The sequence below is a fragment of the Lolium perenne genome, chromosome 3 (genome assembly GCF_019359855.2).
Source record: "Lolium perenne isolate Kyuss_39 chromosome 3, Kyuss_2.0, whole genome shotgun sequence".
Lineage (NCBI taxonomy): Eukaryota > Viridiplantae > Streptophyta > Magnoliopsida > Poales > Poaceae > Lolium > Lolium perenne.
This window is the reverse complement of record NC_067246.2, coordinates 110930906-110947037: the sequence shown is the minus strand read 5'-3', so window position 1 is coordinate 110947037 and position 16132 is coordinate 110930906. Positions and strand designations below refer to the sequence as shown.

General features: G+C 44.5%; 1 long non-coding RNA gene across 1 annotated transcript; it reads left to right on the top strand.

Moving 5' to 3' along the window:
• The first annotated feature begins 394 nt into the window (after window positions 1-394).
• On the top strand, window positions 395-8987 carry LOC139837564 (uncharacterized). The gene is made up of 3 exons (XR_011754078.1): window positions 395-499; window positions 668-779; window positions 8860-8987. It is a non-coding gene; the product is annotated as an uncharacterized lncRNA (long non-coding RNA).
• The last annotated feature ends 7145 nt before the right edge of the window (window positions 8988-16132 follow it).

Sequence of the window (16132 nt, the reverse complement as noted above, 5' to 3'; positions counted from 1 at the left end):
TATTTTTGCGTGAATCCAATTGGGTTAGTCTTGTATTAGTACTAGCCATCTAGGAAAAATAGTGTTAGTCTCTGTTCATGCATTTTCGTTACTGTTAGTAAGGTATATGTGTGACATGCATTGTTGGACCAAAACTTGTTGGGTTTATTTAAAAACCTTGACCAACTCTTTTATTTAGAACTGGGCAACCTTTGTTTTATGCTTGCAAAACAAAACCTCTGCAACTCAACTTTAGCCCTATTGTTTTGCTTAAGTTTTCAAATGATGTGGAATGTGGTTTGCTTCCTATTTTGGATGTTGTGTTATGTGAGCAAACTAAGTTAGGAAAACTGTTTTCTACTTTTCCAAAAATGTTTGAAAATGTTTTGTGAATGTATTTGATGTCAAACTAATGCTCTTGTCCTCTTTATGATGTTATCTACCAGGGGATACTTAGTTGTGCCATGGTGATACCGAGAGAGGCAATTGCTAAGTTATGATACTCTCATACCTTTACTAGGTAAATAAAATGGGTTCTCTTTTAGTTGCTTTGTAGTATCTATAAGTTCTTTGTATGTAGCCCGTAGTAAGGTGGTTAGCTATTGCTTGTTGATTGTTGAATTTTGCATGCTTGTTATGATTGGTGCAATGTGATTGATTGTGTTCCTTTTATATTTTCCGACGATAGATGCGAACGATTCCGGAGAAGAAGAAGAAGTGGTTCGGACAAGGATTTTATTTATATTGACGGGATTCTTATATTGATGAAGTTGAAGAAGTCCAGGGACAAATAAGCCAAGGCAAGCCATCTTTTGATCTCTGATATGATGTCTCTTTGGATGTCATCTTGTGCTATCAATAGCATCTTGGTTCTATGTGTGATGATCTCCATATTGTTGTCATCTATGCTTGGATGCAAGCATGGTACCTCTAGTAGTTTTATCTTGTCAAGGTCTTGGTAATTGGTTGGGTGTATGGTATCATGGCCATTGCTATCCAACTTGCTTTCTATATTTAACTTGAATATGTTCCACCTCGGGACAAGATTCATACTACACCCCCTTCTAGTGTAGATGTATCAATACCATGTTTTTGGTGTATTCTCAAATTGTGATGAGTATGCCTGTTTTCCCTTAATGGTGTTGGTGTTGGTCAATTCTCATCCCTATCTATCTATTGATTGGGTTAGATAGCACCACAAATCTGAAAGTATATTTCCTCTTGTGTTGTCATAATACATGCTTAGCTCAAGCAAGTAAGATCCACTCCAATACCTCTTTTTCATACCCTCAATGGCGTGATGACCCTCATCTCGGCCATAGTGTTGTATTAGTTCAACTCATGAAACTTTAGATTGGGAACCCCTCAAGGTTTACCTTGTTGTAAATGTTTATGAAAACCTTGGGTGAGGCAATCTTAACCAAGCGTATGGTTTATGAAAGAAAAGGATCTTGACAAAGATGGTTGGAAAGAGGAAGGTGTGTGTGACTTGGGTTTTTGAGAAAAACGACACATGGTTCTTTGTATTCGCCCGGAACAACTAAACAGCGCAACCATAGCTACTCCAACGTGGGCACGTGGCTTAACTTGACGTTTGTTCTTCTTAGCATGAGGCACCGCACAACTATACAAGGGTACGGTTACCCCCGAGTCCGGGTTGTCATGGTTGGGACAATAGTATAACGGGAGGCCTTCGGGGCTGACCCGTCCGGAAGACACTATGGGTCTCTGATACGTCTCCAACGTATCTATAATTTCCGATGTTCCATGCTTGTTTTATGACAATACCAACATGTTTTGTTCACACTTTATATCATTTTCATGCATTTTCCGGAACTAACCTATTAACAAGATGCCACAGTGCCAGTTCCTGTTTTCTCATTGTTTTGGTTCCAGAAAGGCTGTTCGGGCAATATTCTCGGAATTGGACGAAATCAACGCCAAACCTCCTATTTTTCCCGGAAGCGTCCAGAACACCGAAGAAGAGTCGGAGAGGGGCCAGGGGGCCACCACACCACATGGCGGCGTGGGCCAGGCCTAGGCCGCGCCGGCCTAGGGTGTGGCGCCCCCAGGTGCCCCCCTGCGCCGCCTCTTCGCCTATAAAAGCCCTTTCGACCTAAAAACGCAGTACCAATTGACGAAACTCCAGAAAGACTCCAGGGGCGCCGCCGTCATCGTGAAACTCCAATTCGGGGGACAGAACTCTGTTTCGGCACCCTGCCGGGACGGGGAATTGCCCCCGGAGCCATCTCCACCGCCGTCTTCACCGCCATCTTCACCGCCATCGCTGCTTCCATGATGAGGAGGGAGTAATCCACCCCTGAGGCTGAGGGCTCCGCTGTAGCTATGTGGTTCATCTCTCTCCCATATACCTCAATACAATAATCTCATGAGCTGCTTTACATGATTGAGATTCATATGAGTTTTGTATCACAATTTATCTATGTGCTACTCTAGCAAAGTTATTAAAGTAGTTCTATTCCTCCTGCACGTGTGTAAAGGTGACAGTGTGTGCACCGTGTTAGTACTTGGTTTATGCTATGATCATGATCTCTTGTAGATTGCGAAGTTAACTATTGCTATGATAATATTGATGTGATCTATTCCTCCTACATATGCATGAAGGTGACAGTGTGCATGCTATGTTAGTACTTGGTTTAGTCTGTTGATCTATCTTACACTAAAGGTTACTAAAATATGAGCATTATTGTGGAGCTTGTTAACTTCGGTATTGAGGGTTCGTGTAATCCTACGCAATGTGTTCATCATCCAACAAAAGTGTAGAGTATGCATTTATCTATTCTGTTATGTGATCAATGTTGAGAGTGTCCACTAGTGAAAGTGTAATCCCTAGGCCTTGTTCCTAAATACTGCTATCGCTGCTTGTTTACTATTTTACTGTGTTACTACTGCTGCAATACTACCACCATCAACTACACGCCCGCAAGCTATTTTCTGGCACCGTTGCTACTGCTCATATATATTCATACCACCTGTATTTCACTATCTCTTCGCCGAACTAGTGCACCTATTAGGTGTGTTGGGGACACAAGAGACTTCTTGCTTTGTGGTTGCAGGGTTGCATGAGAGGGATATCTTTGACCTCTTCCTCCCTGAGTTCGATAAACCTTGGGTGATCCACTTAAGGGAAAACTTGCTGCTGTTCTACAAACCTCTGCTCTTGGAGGCCCAACACTGTCTACAGGAAAGGAGGGGAAACGTAGACATCAAGCACTTTTCTGGCGCCGTTGCCGGGGAGGAAAGGTAAAAGGTACTCACACTCCGGATCTCGGCTACTAAGCTATTTCCCGGTGCCGTAAGTATTCGAAGCTATTTCCTTTAGATCCTGCAATTGCATCTTTTTGTTTCTTGTTTTGCACTAGTAAGGCATAATGGAAAAGATCTGTGAGCTTTTTATTCTATTTCCTGAGTCAAGACATGAATGGTTTAATGCGAAAATTAAAAAACCTATGGAATCTTATTTGCATGCTAGTAGCAATGATATTAGTATGAACGCTTTGAACACCATTGTTGATAATGATATAGAAAGTTCTAAGCTTGGGGAAGCTGGTTTTCATGATCTTTTTAGTCCCCCAAGCATTGAGGAGAAAATTTTCTTTGATGATACTTTGCCTCCCATATATGATGATTATAATGATAGTGGTCTTTTGGTGCCACCTACTATGGAGAGTAAATTTTGTTGTGATTATACTATGCTTCCTACACTTGATGAGAATAATAATGATAGCTACTTTGTTGAATTTGCTCCCACTACAACTAATAAAATTGACTATGCTTATGTTGGGAGTAGTAATAATTTTATGCATGAGACTCATGATAAGAATGCTTTATGTGATAGTTATATTGTTGAGTTTGCTCATGTCACTACTGAAAGTTATTATGAGAGAGGAAAATATGGTTGTGGAAATTTTCATGTTACTAAAACACCTCTCTATGTGCTGAAATTTTTTAAGCTACACTTGTTTTATCTTCCTATGCTTGTTACTTTGCTCTTCATGAACTTGTTTATTTACAAGATTCCTATGCATAGGAAGCATGTTAGACTTAAATGTGTTTTGAATTTGCCTCATGATGCTCTCTTTTGCTTCAAATACTATTTCTTGCGAGTGCATCATTAAAACTGCTGAGCCCATCTTGATGGCTATAAAGAAAGAACTTCTTGGGAGATAACCCATGTGTTATTTTGCTACAGTACCTTGTTTTATTTTTGTGTCTTGGAAGTTGTTTACTACTGTAGCAACCTCTCCTTATCTTAGTTTTGTGTTTTGTTGTGCCAAGTGAAGCCTCTAATCGAAGGTTGATACTAGATTTGGATTTCTGCGCAGAAACAGATTTCTATCTGTCACGAATCTCGGATTTTCTCTCTGTAGAAAAATCAGAAAAATATGCCAATTTACGTGCGTGTTCCTCAGATATGTACGCAACTTTCATTAGTTTTGAGTTTTCTGATCTGAGCAACGGAAGTATTTATTAGAAATTCGTCTTTACGGACTGTTCTGTTTTGACAGATTCTGCCTTTTATTTCGCATTGCCTCTTTTGCTATGTGGGATGGATTTCTTTGTTCCATTAAACTCCAGTAGCTTTGAGCAATGTCCAGAAGTGTTAATAATGATTGTGTCACCTCTGAACATGTGAGTTTTTGATTATGTACTAACCCCTCTAATGAAGTTTATGAGAAGTTTGGTGTGAAGAAAGTTTTCAAGGGTCAAGAAAGGAGGATGATATACTATGATCAAGAAGAGTGAAAGCTCTAAGCTTGGGGATGCCCCGGTGGTTCATCCCTGCATATTTCAAGAAGACTCAAGCGTCTAAGCTTGGGGATGCCCAAGGCATCCCCTTCTTCATCGACAAATTATCAGGTTCCTTCTCTTGAAACTATATTTTTATTCGGTCACATCTTATGCACTTTACTTGGAGCGTCTGTATGTTTCTTGTTTTTGTTTTTGTTTGAATAAATGCTTGTGTGGGGGAGAGACACGCTCCGCTGGTTCGTATGAACACATGTGTTCTTAGCTCATAATATTCATGGCGAAGGTTGAAACTTCTTCGTTAATTATTATATGGTTGGAATTGGAAAATGCTACATGTAGTAATTGGTATGATGTCTTGAATAACTTGATACTTGGCAATTGTTGTGCTCTTGTTTAAGCTCTTGCATCATATACTTTGCACCCATTAGTGAAGAAATACATAGAGCATGCTAAAATTTGGTTTGCATGAGTGGTTTCTCTAGAGTCTAGATATTTTCTAGTAAGATGTTTGAACAACAAGGAAGACGATGTATAGATTTATAATGCTTGTAATATGTCTTCTATGTGAGTTTTGCTGTACTAGTTCATGCTTGTGTTTGCTTCAAACAACCTTGCTAGCCTAAACCTTGTATCGAGAGGGAATACTTCTCATGCATCCAAATCCTTGAGCCAAACAACACTATGCCATTTGTGTCCACCATACCTACCTACTACATGGTATTTTCCGCCATTCCAAAGTAAATTGCTTGAGTGCTACCTTTAAAATTCCATCATTCACCTTTGCAATATATAGCTCATGGGACAAATAGCTTAAAAACTATTGTGGTATTGAATATGTAATTATGCACTTTATCTCTTATTAAGTTGCTTGTTGTGCGATAACCATGTTCACTGGGGACGCCATCAACTATTCATTGTTGAATTTCATGTGAGCTGCTATGCATGTCCGTCTTGTCTGAATTAAGAGAGATCTACCACCCTATGGTTAAGCATGCATATTGTTAGAGAAGAACATTGGGCCGCTAACTAAAGCCATGATCCATGGTGGAAGTTTCAGTTTTGGACATATATCCTCAATCTCATATGAGAAAATTATTAATTGTTGTTACATGCTTATGCATAAAAGAGGAGTCCATTATCTGTTGTCTATGTTGTCCCGGTATGGATGTCTAAGTTGAGAATAATCAATAGCGAGAAATCCAATGCGAGCTTTCTCCTTAGACCTTTGTACAAAGGCATAGAGGTACCCCTTTGTGACACTTGGTTAAAACATGTGCATTGTGATGATCCGGTAGTCCAAGCTAATTAGGACAAGGTGCGGGCACTATTAGTATACTATGCATGAGGCTTGCAACTTGTAAGATATAATTTACATGATACATATGCTTTATTACTACCGTTGACAAAATTGTTTCATGTTTTCAAAATAAAAGCTCTAGCACAAATATAGCAATCGATGCTTTCCTCTTTGAAGGACCATTCTTTTACTTTTATTGTTGAGTCAGTTCACCTATCTTTCTCCACCTCAAGAAGCAAACATTTGTGTGAACTGTGCATTGATTCTTATATACTTGCTTATTGCATTTGTTATATTGCTTTGCATTGACAACTATCCATGAGATATACATGTTACAAGTTGAAAGCAACCGCTGAAACTTAATCTTCCATTGTGTTGCTTCAATGTCTCTGCTATGAATTTATTGCTTTATGAGTAACTCTTATGCAAGACTTATTGATGCTTGTCTCGAAAGTACTATTCATGAAAAGTCTTTGCTATATGATTCACTTGTTTACTCATTGCATTTATATTGTTTCGAATCGCTGCATTCATCTCATATGCTTTACAATGGTATGATTAAGATTATGTTGGTAGCATGTCACCTCGTAAATTATCTTTTATCGTTTACCTACTCGAGGACGAGTAGGAACTAAGCTTGGGGATGCTGATACGTCTCCAACGTATCTATAATTTCCGATGTTCCATGCTTGTTTTATGACAATACCAACATGTTTTGTTCACACTTTATATCATTTTCATGCATTTTCCGGAACTAACCTATTAACAAGATGCCACAGTGCCAGTTTCTATTTTTTGCTGTTTTTGGTTCCAGAAAGGCTGTTCGGGCAATATTCTCGGAATTGGACGAAATCAACGCCAAACCTCCTATTTTTCCCTAAGCGTCCAGAACACCGAAGAAGAGTCGGAGAGGGGCCGGGGGCCACCACACCACATGGCGGCGCGGGCCAGGCCTAGGCCGCGCCGGCCTAGGGTGTGGCGCCCTGTGTGCCCCCTGCGCCGCCTCTTCGCCTATAAAAGCCCTTTCGACCTAAAAACACAGTACCAATTGACGAAACTCCAGAAAGACTCTGTGGGCGCCGCCGTCATCGCGAAACTCCAATTCGGGGACGAGAACTCTGTTTCGGCACCCTGTCGGGACGGGGAATTGCCCCGGAGCCATCTCCACCGCCGTCTTCACCGCCATCTTCACCGCCATCGCTGCTTCCATGATGAGGAGGGAGTAATCCACCCCTGAGGCTGAGGGCTCCGCTGTAGCTATGTGGTTCATCTCTCTCCCATATACCTCAATACAATAATCTCATGAGCTGCTTTACATGATTGAGATTCATATGAGTTTTGTATCACAATTTATCTATGTGCTACTCTAGCAAAGTTATTAAAGTAGTTCTATTCCTCCTGCACGTGTGTAAAGGTGACAGTGTGTGCACCGTGTTAGTACTTGGTTTATGCTATGATCATGATCTCTTGTAGATTGCGAAGTTAACTATTGCTATGATAATATTGATGTGATCTATTCCTCCTACATATGCATGAAGGTGACAGTGTGCATGCTATGTTAGTACTTGGTTTAGTCTGTTGATCTATCTTACACTAAAGGTTACTAAAATATGAGCATTATTGTGGAGCTTGTTAACTCCGGCATTGAGGGTTCGTGTAATCCTACGCAATGTGTTCATCATCCAACAAAAGTGTAGAGTATGCATTTATCTATTCTGTTATGTGATCAATGTTGAGAGTGTCCACTAGTGAAAGTGTAATCCCTAGGCCTTGTTCCTAAATACTGCTATCGCTGCTTGTTTACTGTTTTACTGTGTTACTACTGCTGCAATACTACCACCATCAACTACACGCCCGCAAGCTATTTTCTGGCACCGTTGCTACTGCTCATATATATTCATACCACCTGTATTTCACTATCTCTTCGCCGAACTAGTGCACCTATTAGGTGTGTTGGGGACACAAGAGACTTCTTGCTTTGTGGTTGCAGGGTTGCATGAGAGGGATATCTTTGACCTCTTCCTCCCTGAGTTCGATAAACCTTGGGTGATCCACTTAAGGGAAAACTTGCTGCTGTTCTACAAACCTCTGCTCTTGGAGGCCCAACACTGTCTACAGGAAAGGAGGGGGAACGTAGACATCAGTCTCCTGGCTTGGCGGTGGAGCCACGCTCTAGAGGAGGTGAGCTGCCACGGTGCCGGGGAGGTACATACTCCATAGGGTAGGACCTCGTGTTAAGTCGAATGGGCGAAAGGTTATGTCCGGGTATCCGTCGTGGCATATGTCGTTATGCGGGGATGATGCCCACACGATAGGTATCCGGATAGTTGTGGTGAAAGTGTGCAAACTCTGCAGAGTCAAAACTATTCGAATAGCCGCATCCGCGGTCATGGACGGTTGGGATGGCCGTTACCGAGCTGTGTCGAGTTTTGGTTTTGAAAATGATTTCCAAAGGAAATGTGTGTTGGAAGTACCGGAAGGGTACGGGAAAGATGGTGTGCCGACCATGTGGAGATGGTCGAGGAAAATGAAACAAAAGAGGGTGACCCTTCCTAGTGTTTCATGTAGAGGAACTCTGCTTTAACAAAGATATAGAGATGTCATAGGACTTTCTTAGTGTCCCCTTCAACTGTGATGTGGGATGCTATATCCACAAGAGAAACTGATTCTCTTTCACATGCTATATCCACCAGAGAAACTATTCTTCCTCTCTTGTCTTCTTTAGTTAGAATTGTTATCACCTTCTTGATGGTTTGCGAGTACAATTCAAATGTACTCACGGCTTTGTCCCTGGCTATTTACTTGGCCAGACCTGGAGGACTTCGACAGATGAAGAAGGAGTTGACGACGTCTATGCGAGCTAGGAACGTCTTCCCAGTCAGTTGCCTGTAGGGTTAAGGCAGATGACTTGGGCTCTACGCTGATTGAAGTGATTTCCGCGACTCTGATGATTAGATTAGGCCCTTTGAGGCTATTATGTAAAGAAGGGTCATGTGACCTTATTGTAATTTTCTTATTCCGTTTTGTAAAGGATGATGTAATTTGATATCAGTTCGGTTATGTGTTCACGGCACACTGATCATGGGAACGTGAACTGTATACATAACAGGGTATTTCGGACAGCTAGTCCGGGGTCCCCACATCGTCCTCCCCCTCGTCCTCCAGCTCGTCCTCCCCCTCGTCCTCCAGCTCGTCCTCCCCCTCGTCCTCCCCGTCCTCCGTCTTCGTCTTCGTAACGCCGGGTGGGAACAATGGGTCTTCCACTCCGTCTGGAAGCACCCGGCCCTGGCTTCCGCTGATGCATCTGATCAAGCAAGGAGCTCGATGATGCCTTCCGTCCGCTCATATTGGGCAATTACCTGCATAAGAAAAGAGAAAATAATTAATAAGCATGTTGAAAATTAATAAGCATAATGACAAATATAGGTACTAAGCATAATGAAAAATGTAGGTATTAAGCATAATGACAAATGTATGTATTAAGCATAATGATAATGTAGGTACTAAGCATAATGAAAAATGTATGTATTAAGCATAATGATAATGTAGGTACTAAGCATAAAAGACCCTCACCATTCATCACCACTCTCATCTCTAGGCATTGGGTTCTCAGCCTCACTATCAAAATCAGTATCATATGAGTATTCATGGTCGGCATTGGGTTCCGGTTGAGTCTCGACAATGTTGTCTTTGTTCGCATGGCGCTTGGTGAGCATAGCTATGTCCTTCAGGTCCACCACGGTCTCACCACGCATTTGTACATCGTTGTGGAGATCCTGAAGACCTATGTCTATTTGAAGAGCCCCGAACTGCTCTTCCTCTTGATAGAAAATTCCCTCATATGTTACCGGGCCAATGTTGTTGTAATCGTCCTCGGAGGGGATGGGTAGCTTACCATGTGGCGATACCTGGAACACGACTTCCCAGCCCATGAGTTCCTCATTCTGACATGGGTAGGACAAATAATAAACTTGCTTGGTTTGGTGAGCCACAACATAGACGTCGGATCCGCTGTAGGTGGTTGTAGGCCTAACTTCAACTAAACCAATGGAGGGGGTGCTTCTCATTCCGCCGTGTGGGTCAAACCAGTGGCATTTGAACACAAAGAGCTTGAGTTCTATGTTTGCGTTGTTGAACGTCAACTCATATACCTTTTGTAACCTTCCATAGTAATCAAGATCATCGGCTCCGCGGGTGTAGACCCCAGTATTTATTGTTTTTGCATTAGGCCGGTTCTTCTGGTGAAACTCCGTATGGAAGCGATACCCATTTACATCATACTTCTCATGCGTATGGACTCTACGGTTAAAACCCGGGAAACGCATCTCAACTCATCTCTGTCATCTCAACGTTGGGATCAGCTCCCTACAAGTTCAGTTCAGATTATTTTGTGCATTAGTTACGTGTAATAAGACAAGTCACGGATTGCAAAGTAAGAGGAACATTTGAGAAATTACTTTTTCATGGAACCAGTTCACGAAGCTTTTATTTAAGGGCGGGGCACCCTCTTTCAGAAGAGTGTACCACTGCGTGGGAGTGGGACCATTTCTTCCTGACCACATTTCATCATGGAATTGGCTGAAAGGAGAAAATACGTATTAGACCAAAACCAAGTTACTGATTGCAAAGTAATTGGTTCATCATTTTACCTCATGAAATCGACCACTTCCTCCATGTTCATAAGCACGTAAAGCATTATGCAATCCTTCTCTTCTGGCGAAATGTTCTCCACTTTTGAGGCACCGGCCTTGCCACCGGGATATTTGAAGAGCAAGAGCTTTGGGTCACGGTTGGGCTCATCGGAATTGTACCGAGCGACCGGGTTATGCTTAGTGGGCACATCATTGGCATAGTACATTGTCGTGGCGTCTGCCATCTCATGGAGGAGAGTTGCCTCAGCTATGCATGCTTCAATCTTATTTTTGTTTCCACATTTGTACCGAATATATTTGAACTCCCTCTCAATACAAAACTGCCAACGATATCGCACCGGTCCCCCAAGAGTGCCTCGTTGGCGAGATGCACGATGAGATGTAACATCGGAGTGAAGAAGCCTGGGGGAATATCATCTCTAACTTGCATAGCATGTCCGGCACTTGCTGCTGCAGCCTTCTCAATCACCTCGGTACATATCTCCGCTTAGCACAGACCGTGCGGAAAAAATGGCTCACCTCCGCAAGCACTCGCCGGACATGATCGGGAGATGCCCTCGAAGCATCACCGGCATCAGCCGCTCAATCCATATATGATAGTCGTGACTCTTGAGCCCGTTTATTTTTCCGTAGCAAGATTGACTCCCTTACTCATATTCGAACAATAACCATCAGGGAACATCACGTCATATTTGAGCCACGTAAATGCCTCCTTCTTGTCGGCGCTATCAAGACAGTACTTGGCATGCGGCTTTAACCAACCTTTTCGATTGCCCTCAGGAGGTTGCATGTGTAGAGCCACCCTGTCACATATCTCCTCAATATCGACTCTAGCTGAAACATTATCCCTTGACTTGCCTGGTATGTTGCAGCAGGTGTTAAGGAATGCCTCCCCACAATTCTTTTCGGTGTGCATCATATCGATATTATGGGGAAGTTCAAGGTCCTTGTAATACTCGAGCTCTGTTATGCCTGCTATGTGAGTCCAGTTGTGCGTTTTACCATATCCCTCAAATTGGTGGCCGGGTTCCTTACTAGGTCGGAGAGCACGTAGCTCAGCATCAACAGCTTGCACCATTGAACTTTGGTATTTCTTTATGTTCAAGCACAACTACGCCTTTCGTGAAGTTTTTCTTGTCAGATCTGAACCGATGCCCTGGACTGAGGAACTTGCGGTGTTTGTCAAAGGCAACATATTTGTGTCCAGCTTTTAGGTGCCTGAATTCTAGTTCGTGCTCGCACACCGGGCATGGAAACTTACCAGCTGTACTATGCCCATGAGAATAGGGCGTACCGGGTAGGTCATGCATCGAATAGTGGAACCAAACTTTCATGATGAAGTTTCTCTTTGATGCTCGGTCGTATGTCAATGTACCGTGATGCCACGAGTGGTGCAAATCATCCACAAGTGGTTGCATTAAGACACTCAATTTCTTCCCTGGATATTCAGGCCCTGGAAGGATCATCGACAAGAATATGTTCTTCCTTTGCATTACGACTCCGGGAGGGAGATTGAGCGGAATAACAAACACGGGCCAGCAGCTGTGACGGCGGTCGACATACCATATGGGTTGAATCCATCGGTTGCTATCGCAATTCTAACATTCCGAGCCTCACTTGCCTCATTTGGGTGCTTTTCATCGAAGCGCTTCCATGATTGACCATCAGATGGATGTACCATGGGTACCCGTTTCTTCTCGTCTTGCAATCTTATCCCGGTCTTATGCCATGTCATCTGCTTGGCAGTCTCCTCGAACATGTAAAGCCGCTGGATTCTTTTGATGAATGGGAGATAACGAAGAATCTTTATGGCTACTTTTGTCTGCCTCTTCTGACCATTGCCTACATCTACCTCATGATACCTAGAGTGACCACACTTGGCACAGTACTTGTCATCCGCATAGTCTTTCCAAAACAAAAGGCAAAGTTTTGGACAGACATCATATGTTACATAATCCATTTTCAATGCTTTCAAGATTTTCTTCGTTTCGTACATGGTCTTGGGCAAGCAATGACCTTCAGGCAACATGTTACCTACTGTGCTCAGAGTCTTTTCAAAGGATGCTCGAGTACTCTCAAACATGCACTTGTCGGCTAGCAACTGCGTGATGCCATCAAGTTGAGACATTTTTGCACCCGGGTATAGAGGCCTCCTAGCTGAGGCCATCATATCAATGAAGGCCCTCGCGGTTGGCTCAGGTTCCTCCTCTGGAAGTTCCTCCGGTTGTGGCGGTCCCTCCGGTTCAGGCGGTTCCTCCGGTTCAGACTGTTCGTCCCATGGTAACTGACATGGGCATACCCTTCGGGTACCCATTATTAGTATACCCGGCTCGGCCCAATACGAAGAGGACTCAATATGGAGAAGGCCCAACAAGGCAACCCGAAGAAGTAGTCGACTAGGACTCTTGTAAAACCCTAGGCTGGTTGCATATATAAAGCTAGCCAGGGCACCCGAAATAAGGAGGCCAACAGAGAGACAGAATATAGACAACATAGCTCCGCCTACGGCGGCACCCTGTAAACATACATATGTTCATATAGTGGATTGCTAGCAGCACGTAGGGATCCTCCACCGAGGGGACCCGAAGCTGGGTACGTCGTGTGCCTAATCTCGTCCCCGGAATCTCCATCGTCGCTCTTCCCGAAAACCCTAGTCTACAATACGTAGGCATTGGCGAGGTGATCCCTCGTCAGTAACTCTGGCATGTCAGCATCCCGAAGATCATCTAGCAAGTTTAAGATGCCATCGTTCTCATTGCCATCGATCCGCTGCCGCATCACCTCACCTCTATCACGTTCGTGCCGAGAAAAGTCGACCGGCGGGTCGTAGTCACGCATATACCCATTCCACCAAAGGTGTTTAGTCATCTCTAGAATATCCTTAGGATGACGCCTCCTGCAGACATTGCAAGGGCAACGGGGACGAACAATCCCCTTCGAACCACGAGCTAACTCCTTCACTAACAAATCGGTCTTCCATTTCCATTCATCTGTCACTTGAGTCGAACTAACACGGCCACTGTACATCCACTCATTATCAGCCATCCTGCTTTATTGCGTGACAAACAACAAATAGTAGCATGAAATTGAATGCATCATATTTTTACTTTTCTACCGGCGAAAACGCGTGCATCAACCTACATCTCTACTAGGTGGGCTCCTAGCAGCCCCCGGACCCGTAGTTGGGTACGTTCTCCACGTTCTGCTCGGGTGCGAGACAGAATTTCGGCAGCACCTCCCCGCTGCTCTCCCGATACACGTCTCGGCAAAAAGCCGAGAGGATGTGCATCTAGAGAACAACGGGGAGGCGCTGACGAAATCCTGTCTCGCACCCGAGCAGAACATGGAAAACGTACCCAACTACGGGTCCGGCGACTGTCCCGTAAATGCCACAAGCGTTACGGTTCAAAATATGCTGACCACTAATGCATATTTATCCGCGTAACGCTTGCGAACGGGAATTGACACCTAGGTTACGCGACTTGACGGAGAAATGAAATCTAATGACATAAAAAATGCGGAGGGGGAGTCGGCAATTCAGCTCACCCTCGGTTGTAGAGGAAGTAGTCGAACAACCGGCGATGTCGACGGCCGTAGAGATGCGCCGCAAGATCCGGGATCGTCACGCGGGATGCTCACTACTGGACCTAGTTAAAATAATAAAAAATTTTCAATGCAAATTTCAATTTCCATTTCTATTCCTTCATTTTCATTTCAATTTACATTAAAATTTCAATTTCAATTTCCAAATTCTTTACTTCATTTCAATTTCAATTTGCAAATTCTATTTCAATTTGCAAATTTACAATTACAATTCTATTACAATTCTATTTCAATTCTATTTCAATTTGCAAATTTACAATTACCTAGCTAATTGCAAATACTAAAAAGAAAAAAAAAACCTTACCATGGCCGGCACCGGGTTGCTGCGGGGGGACGGCGGCGGCACCGGCGGGCTGCGGGGGGACGGCGGCGCGCTGCACCGCGGGCTGCGGGACGAGATGGCGCGCGCGGCAGCAGCGGCGGCGTCGAGAGGACGGCGGCGGCGCGGGGGGCAGGGCGTGGGCGCGGGCCGGGGAGGGTGCGGGGGACGGCGGGCGGCCAGGAGGACGGCGGCGGCCGGAGGACGGCGGCGCGGGGGCAGGACGGTGGCGGCGCGCGCGGGGGGCAGGGCGTGGGGCGTGGGCAGGGCGTCGATCTGGGAGAGGCAGCCCGCGTTGACCCCCACTTAAGTGGGTTTGTGTGCCGACGGCCAGGTTGTGCCGACGGTGACCGTCGGCACACTTTTTTTTTATTTATTTTTATTTTTTTTGATCTTTTGTTCTGGCATGACTGATGTTGCTACAATAATGCTGAGAAAAAAGAATGCCTTAGAACATCCCCACTTTTGCCCCATCTTGGTGTTTGAGGGGGTGCCCTACTTAATCAAGGGGGCAACTATGCATTTCATTCATGGAATAATGATAAATCCCAACATCGAGATAAAACGAATGAAACCAACACACAAACACAACTGGAGATAAATAGTTACCAAAGACGCAAACGACTCTAATTGATATCGAGTTCTCGTATTTGTTGGTCCTCTAGTGTAGGAACCCCAAGTCCGGGAAGCCGGGCACACCCGGAGGGGGTAGCATTGGATATAGAACCATCTCAAATCACTTTTGTGCATGCCATGTGGACACACACAACTTTTGGGGCCATTCCCTAGGTCCGATGCTCGATTTCTGACGAAACCCTAGTTCTGTTGACCGCGCCGTCTACCCCTTTGACTGCATCCCATCGGGGTTCCCCCGGTGGGCGTATGCCTACGTTTGAGCTTGGTTAGGTCATAGGTACATGTGGAAACAAGGATCATACCCTATGATCCCAAGGTTCTCTCCGGTTCACCTCCGAGGGAGTTCCCCCCTATACATGCAGAATCTGCCTAAGTGTAGGAACCCCATGTCCGGGAAGCCGGGCACACCCGGAGGGGGTAGCATTGGATATAGAACCATCTCAAATCACTTTTGTGCATGCCATGTGGACACACACAACTTTTGGGGCCATTCCCTAGGTCCGATGCTCGATTTCTCGACGAAACCCTAGTTCTGTTGACCGCGCCGTCTACCCCTTTGACTGCATCCCATCGGGGTTCCCCCGGTGGGCGTATGCCTACGTTTGAGCTTGGTTAGGTCATAGGTACATGTGGAAACAAGGATCATACCCTATGATCCCAAGGTTCTCTCCGGTTCACCTCCGAGGGAGTTCCCCCCTATACATGCTGTATGTGGGTATGTGTAGGAACCCCATGTCCGGGAAGCCGGGCACACCCGGAGGGGGTAGCATTGGATATAGAACCATCTCAAATCACTTTTGTGCATGCCATGTGGACACACACAACTTTTGGGGCCATTCCCTAGGTCCGATGCTCGATTTCTGACGAAACCCT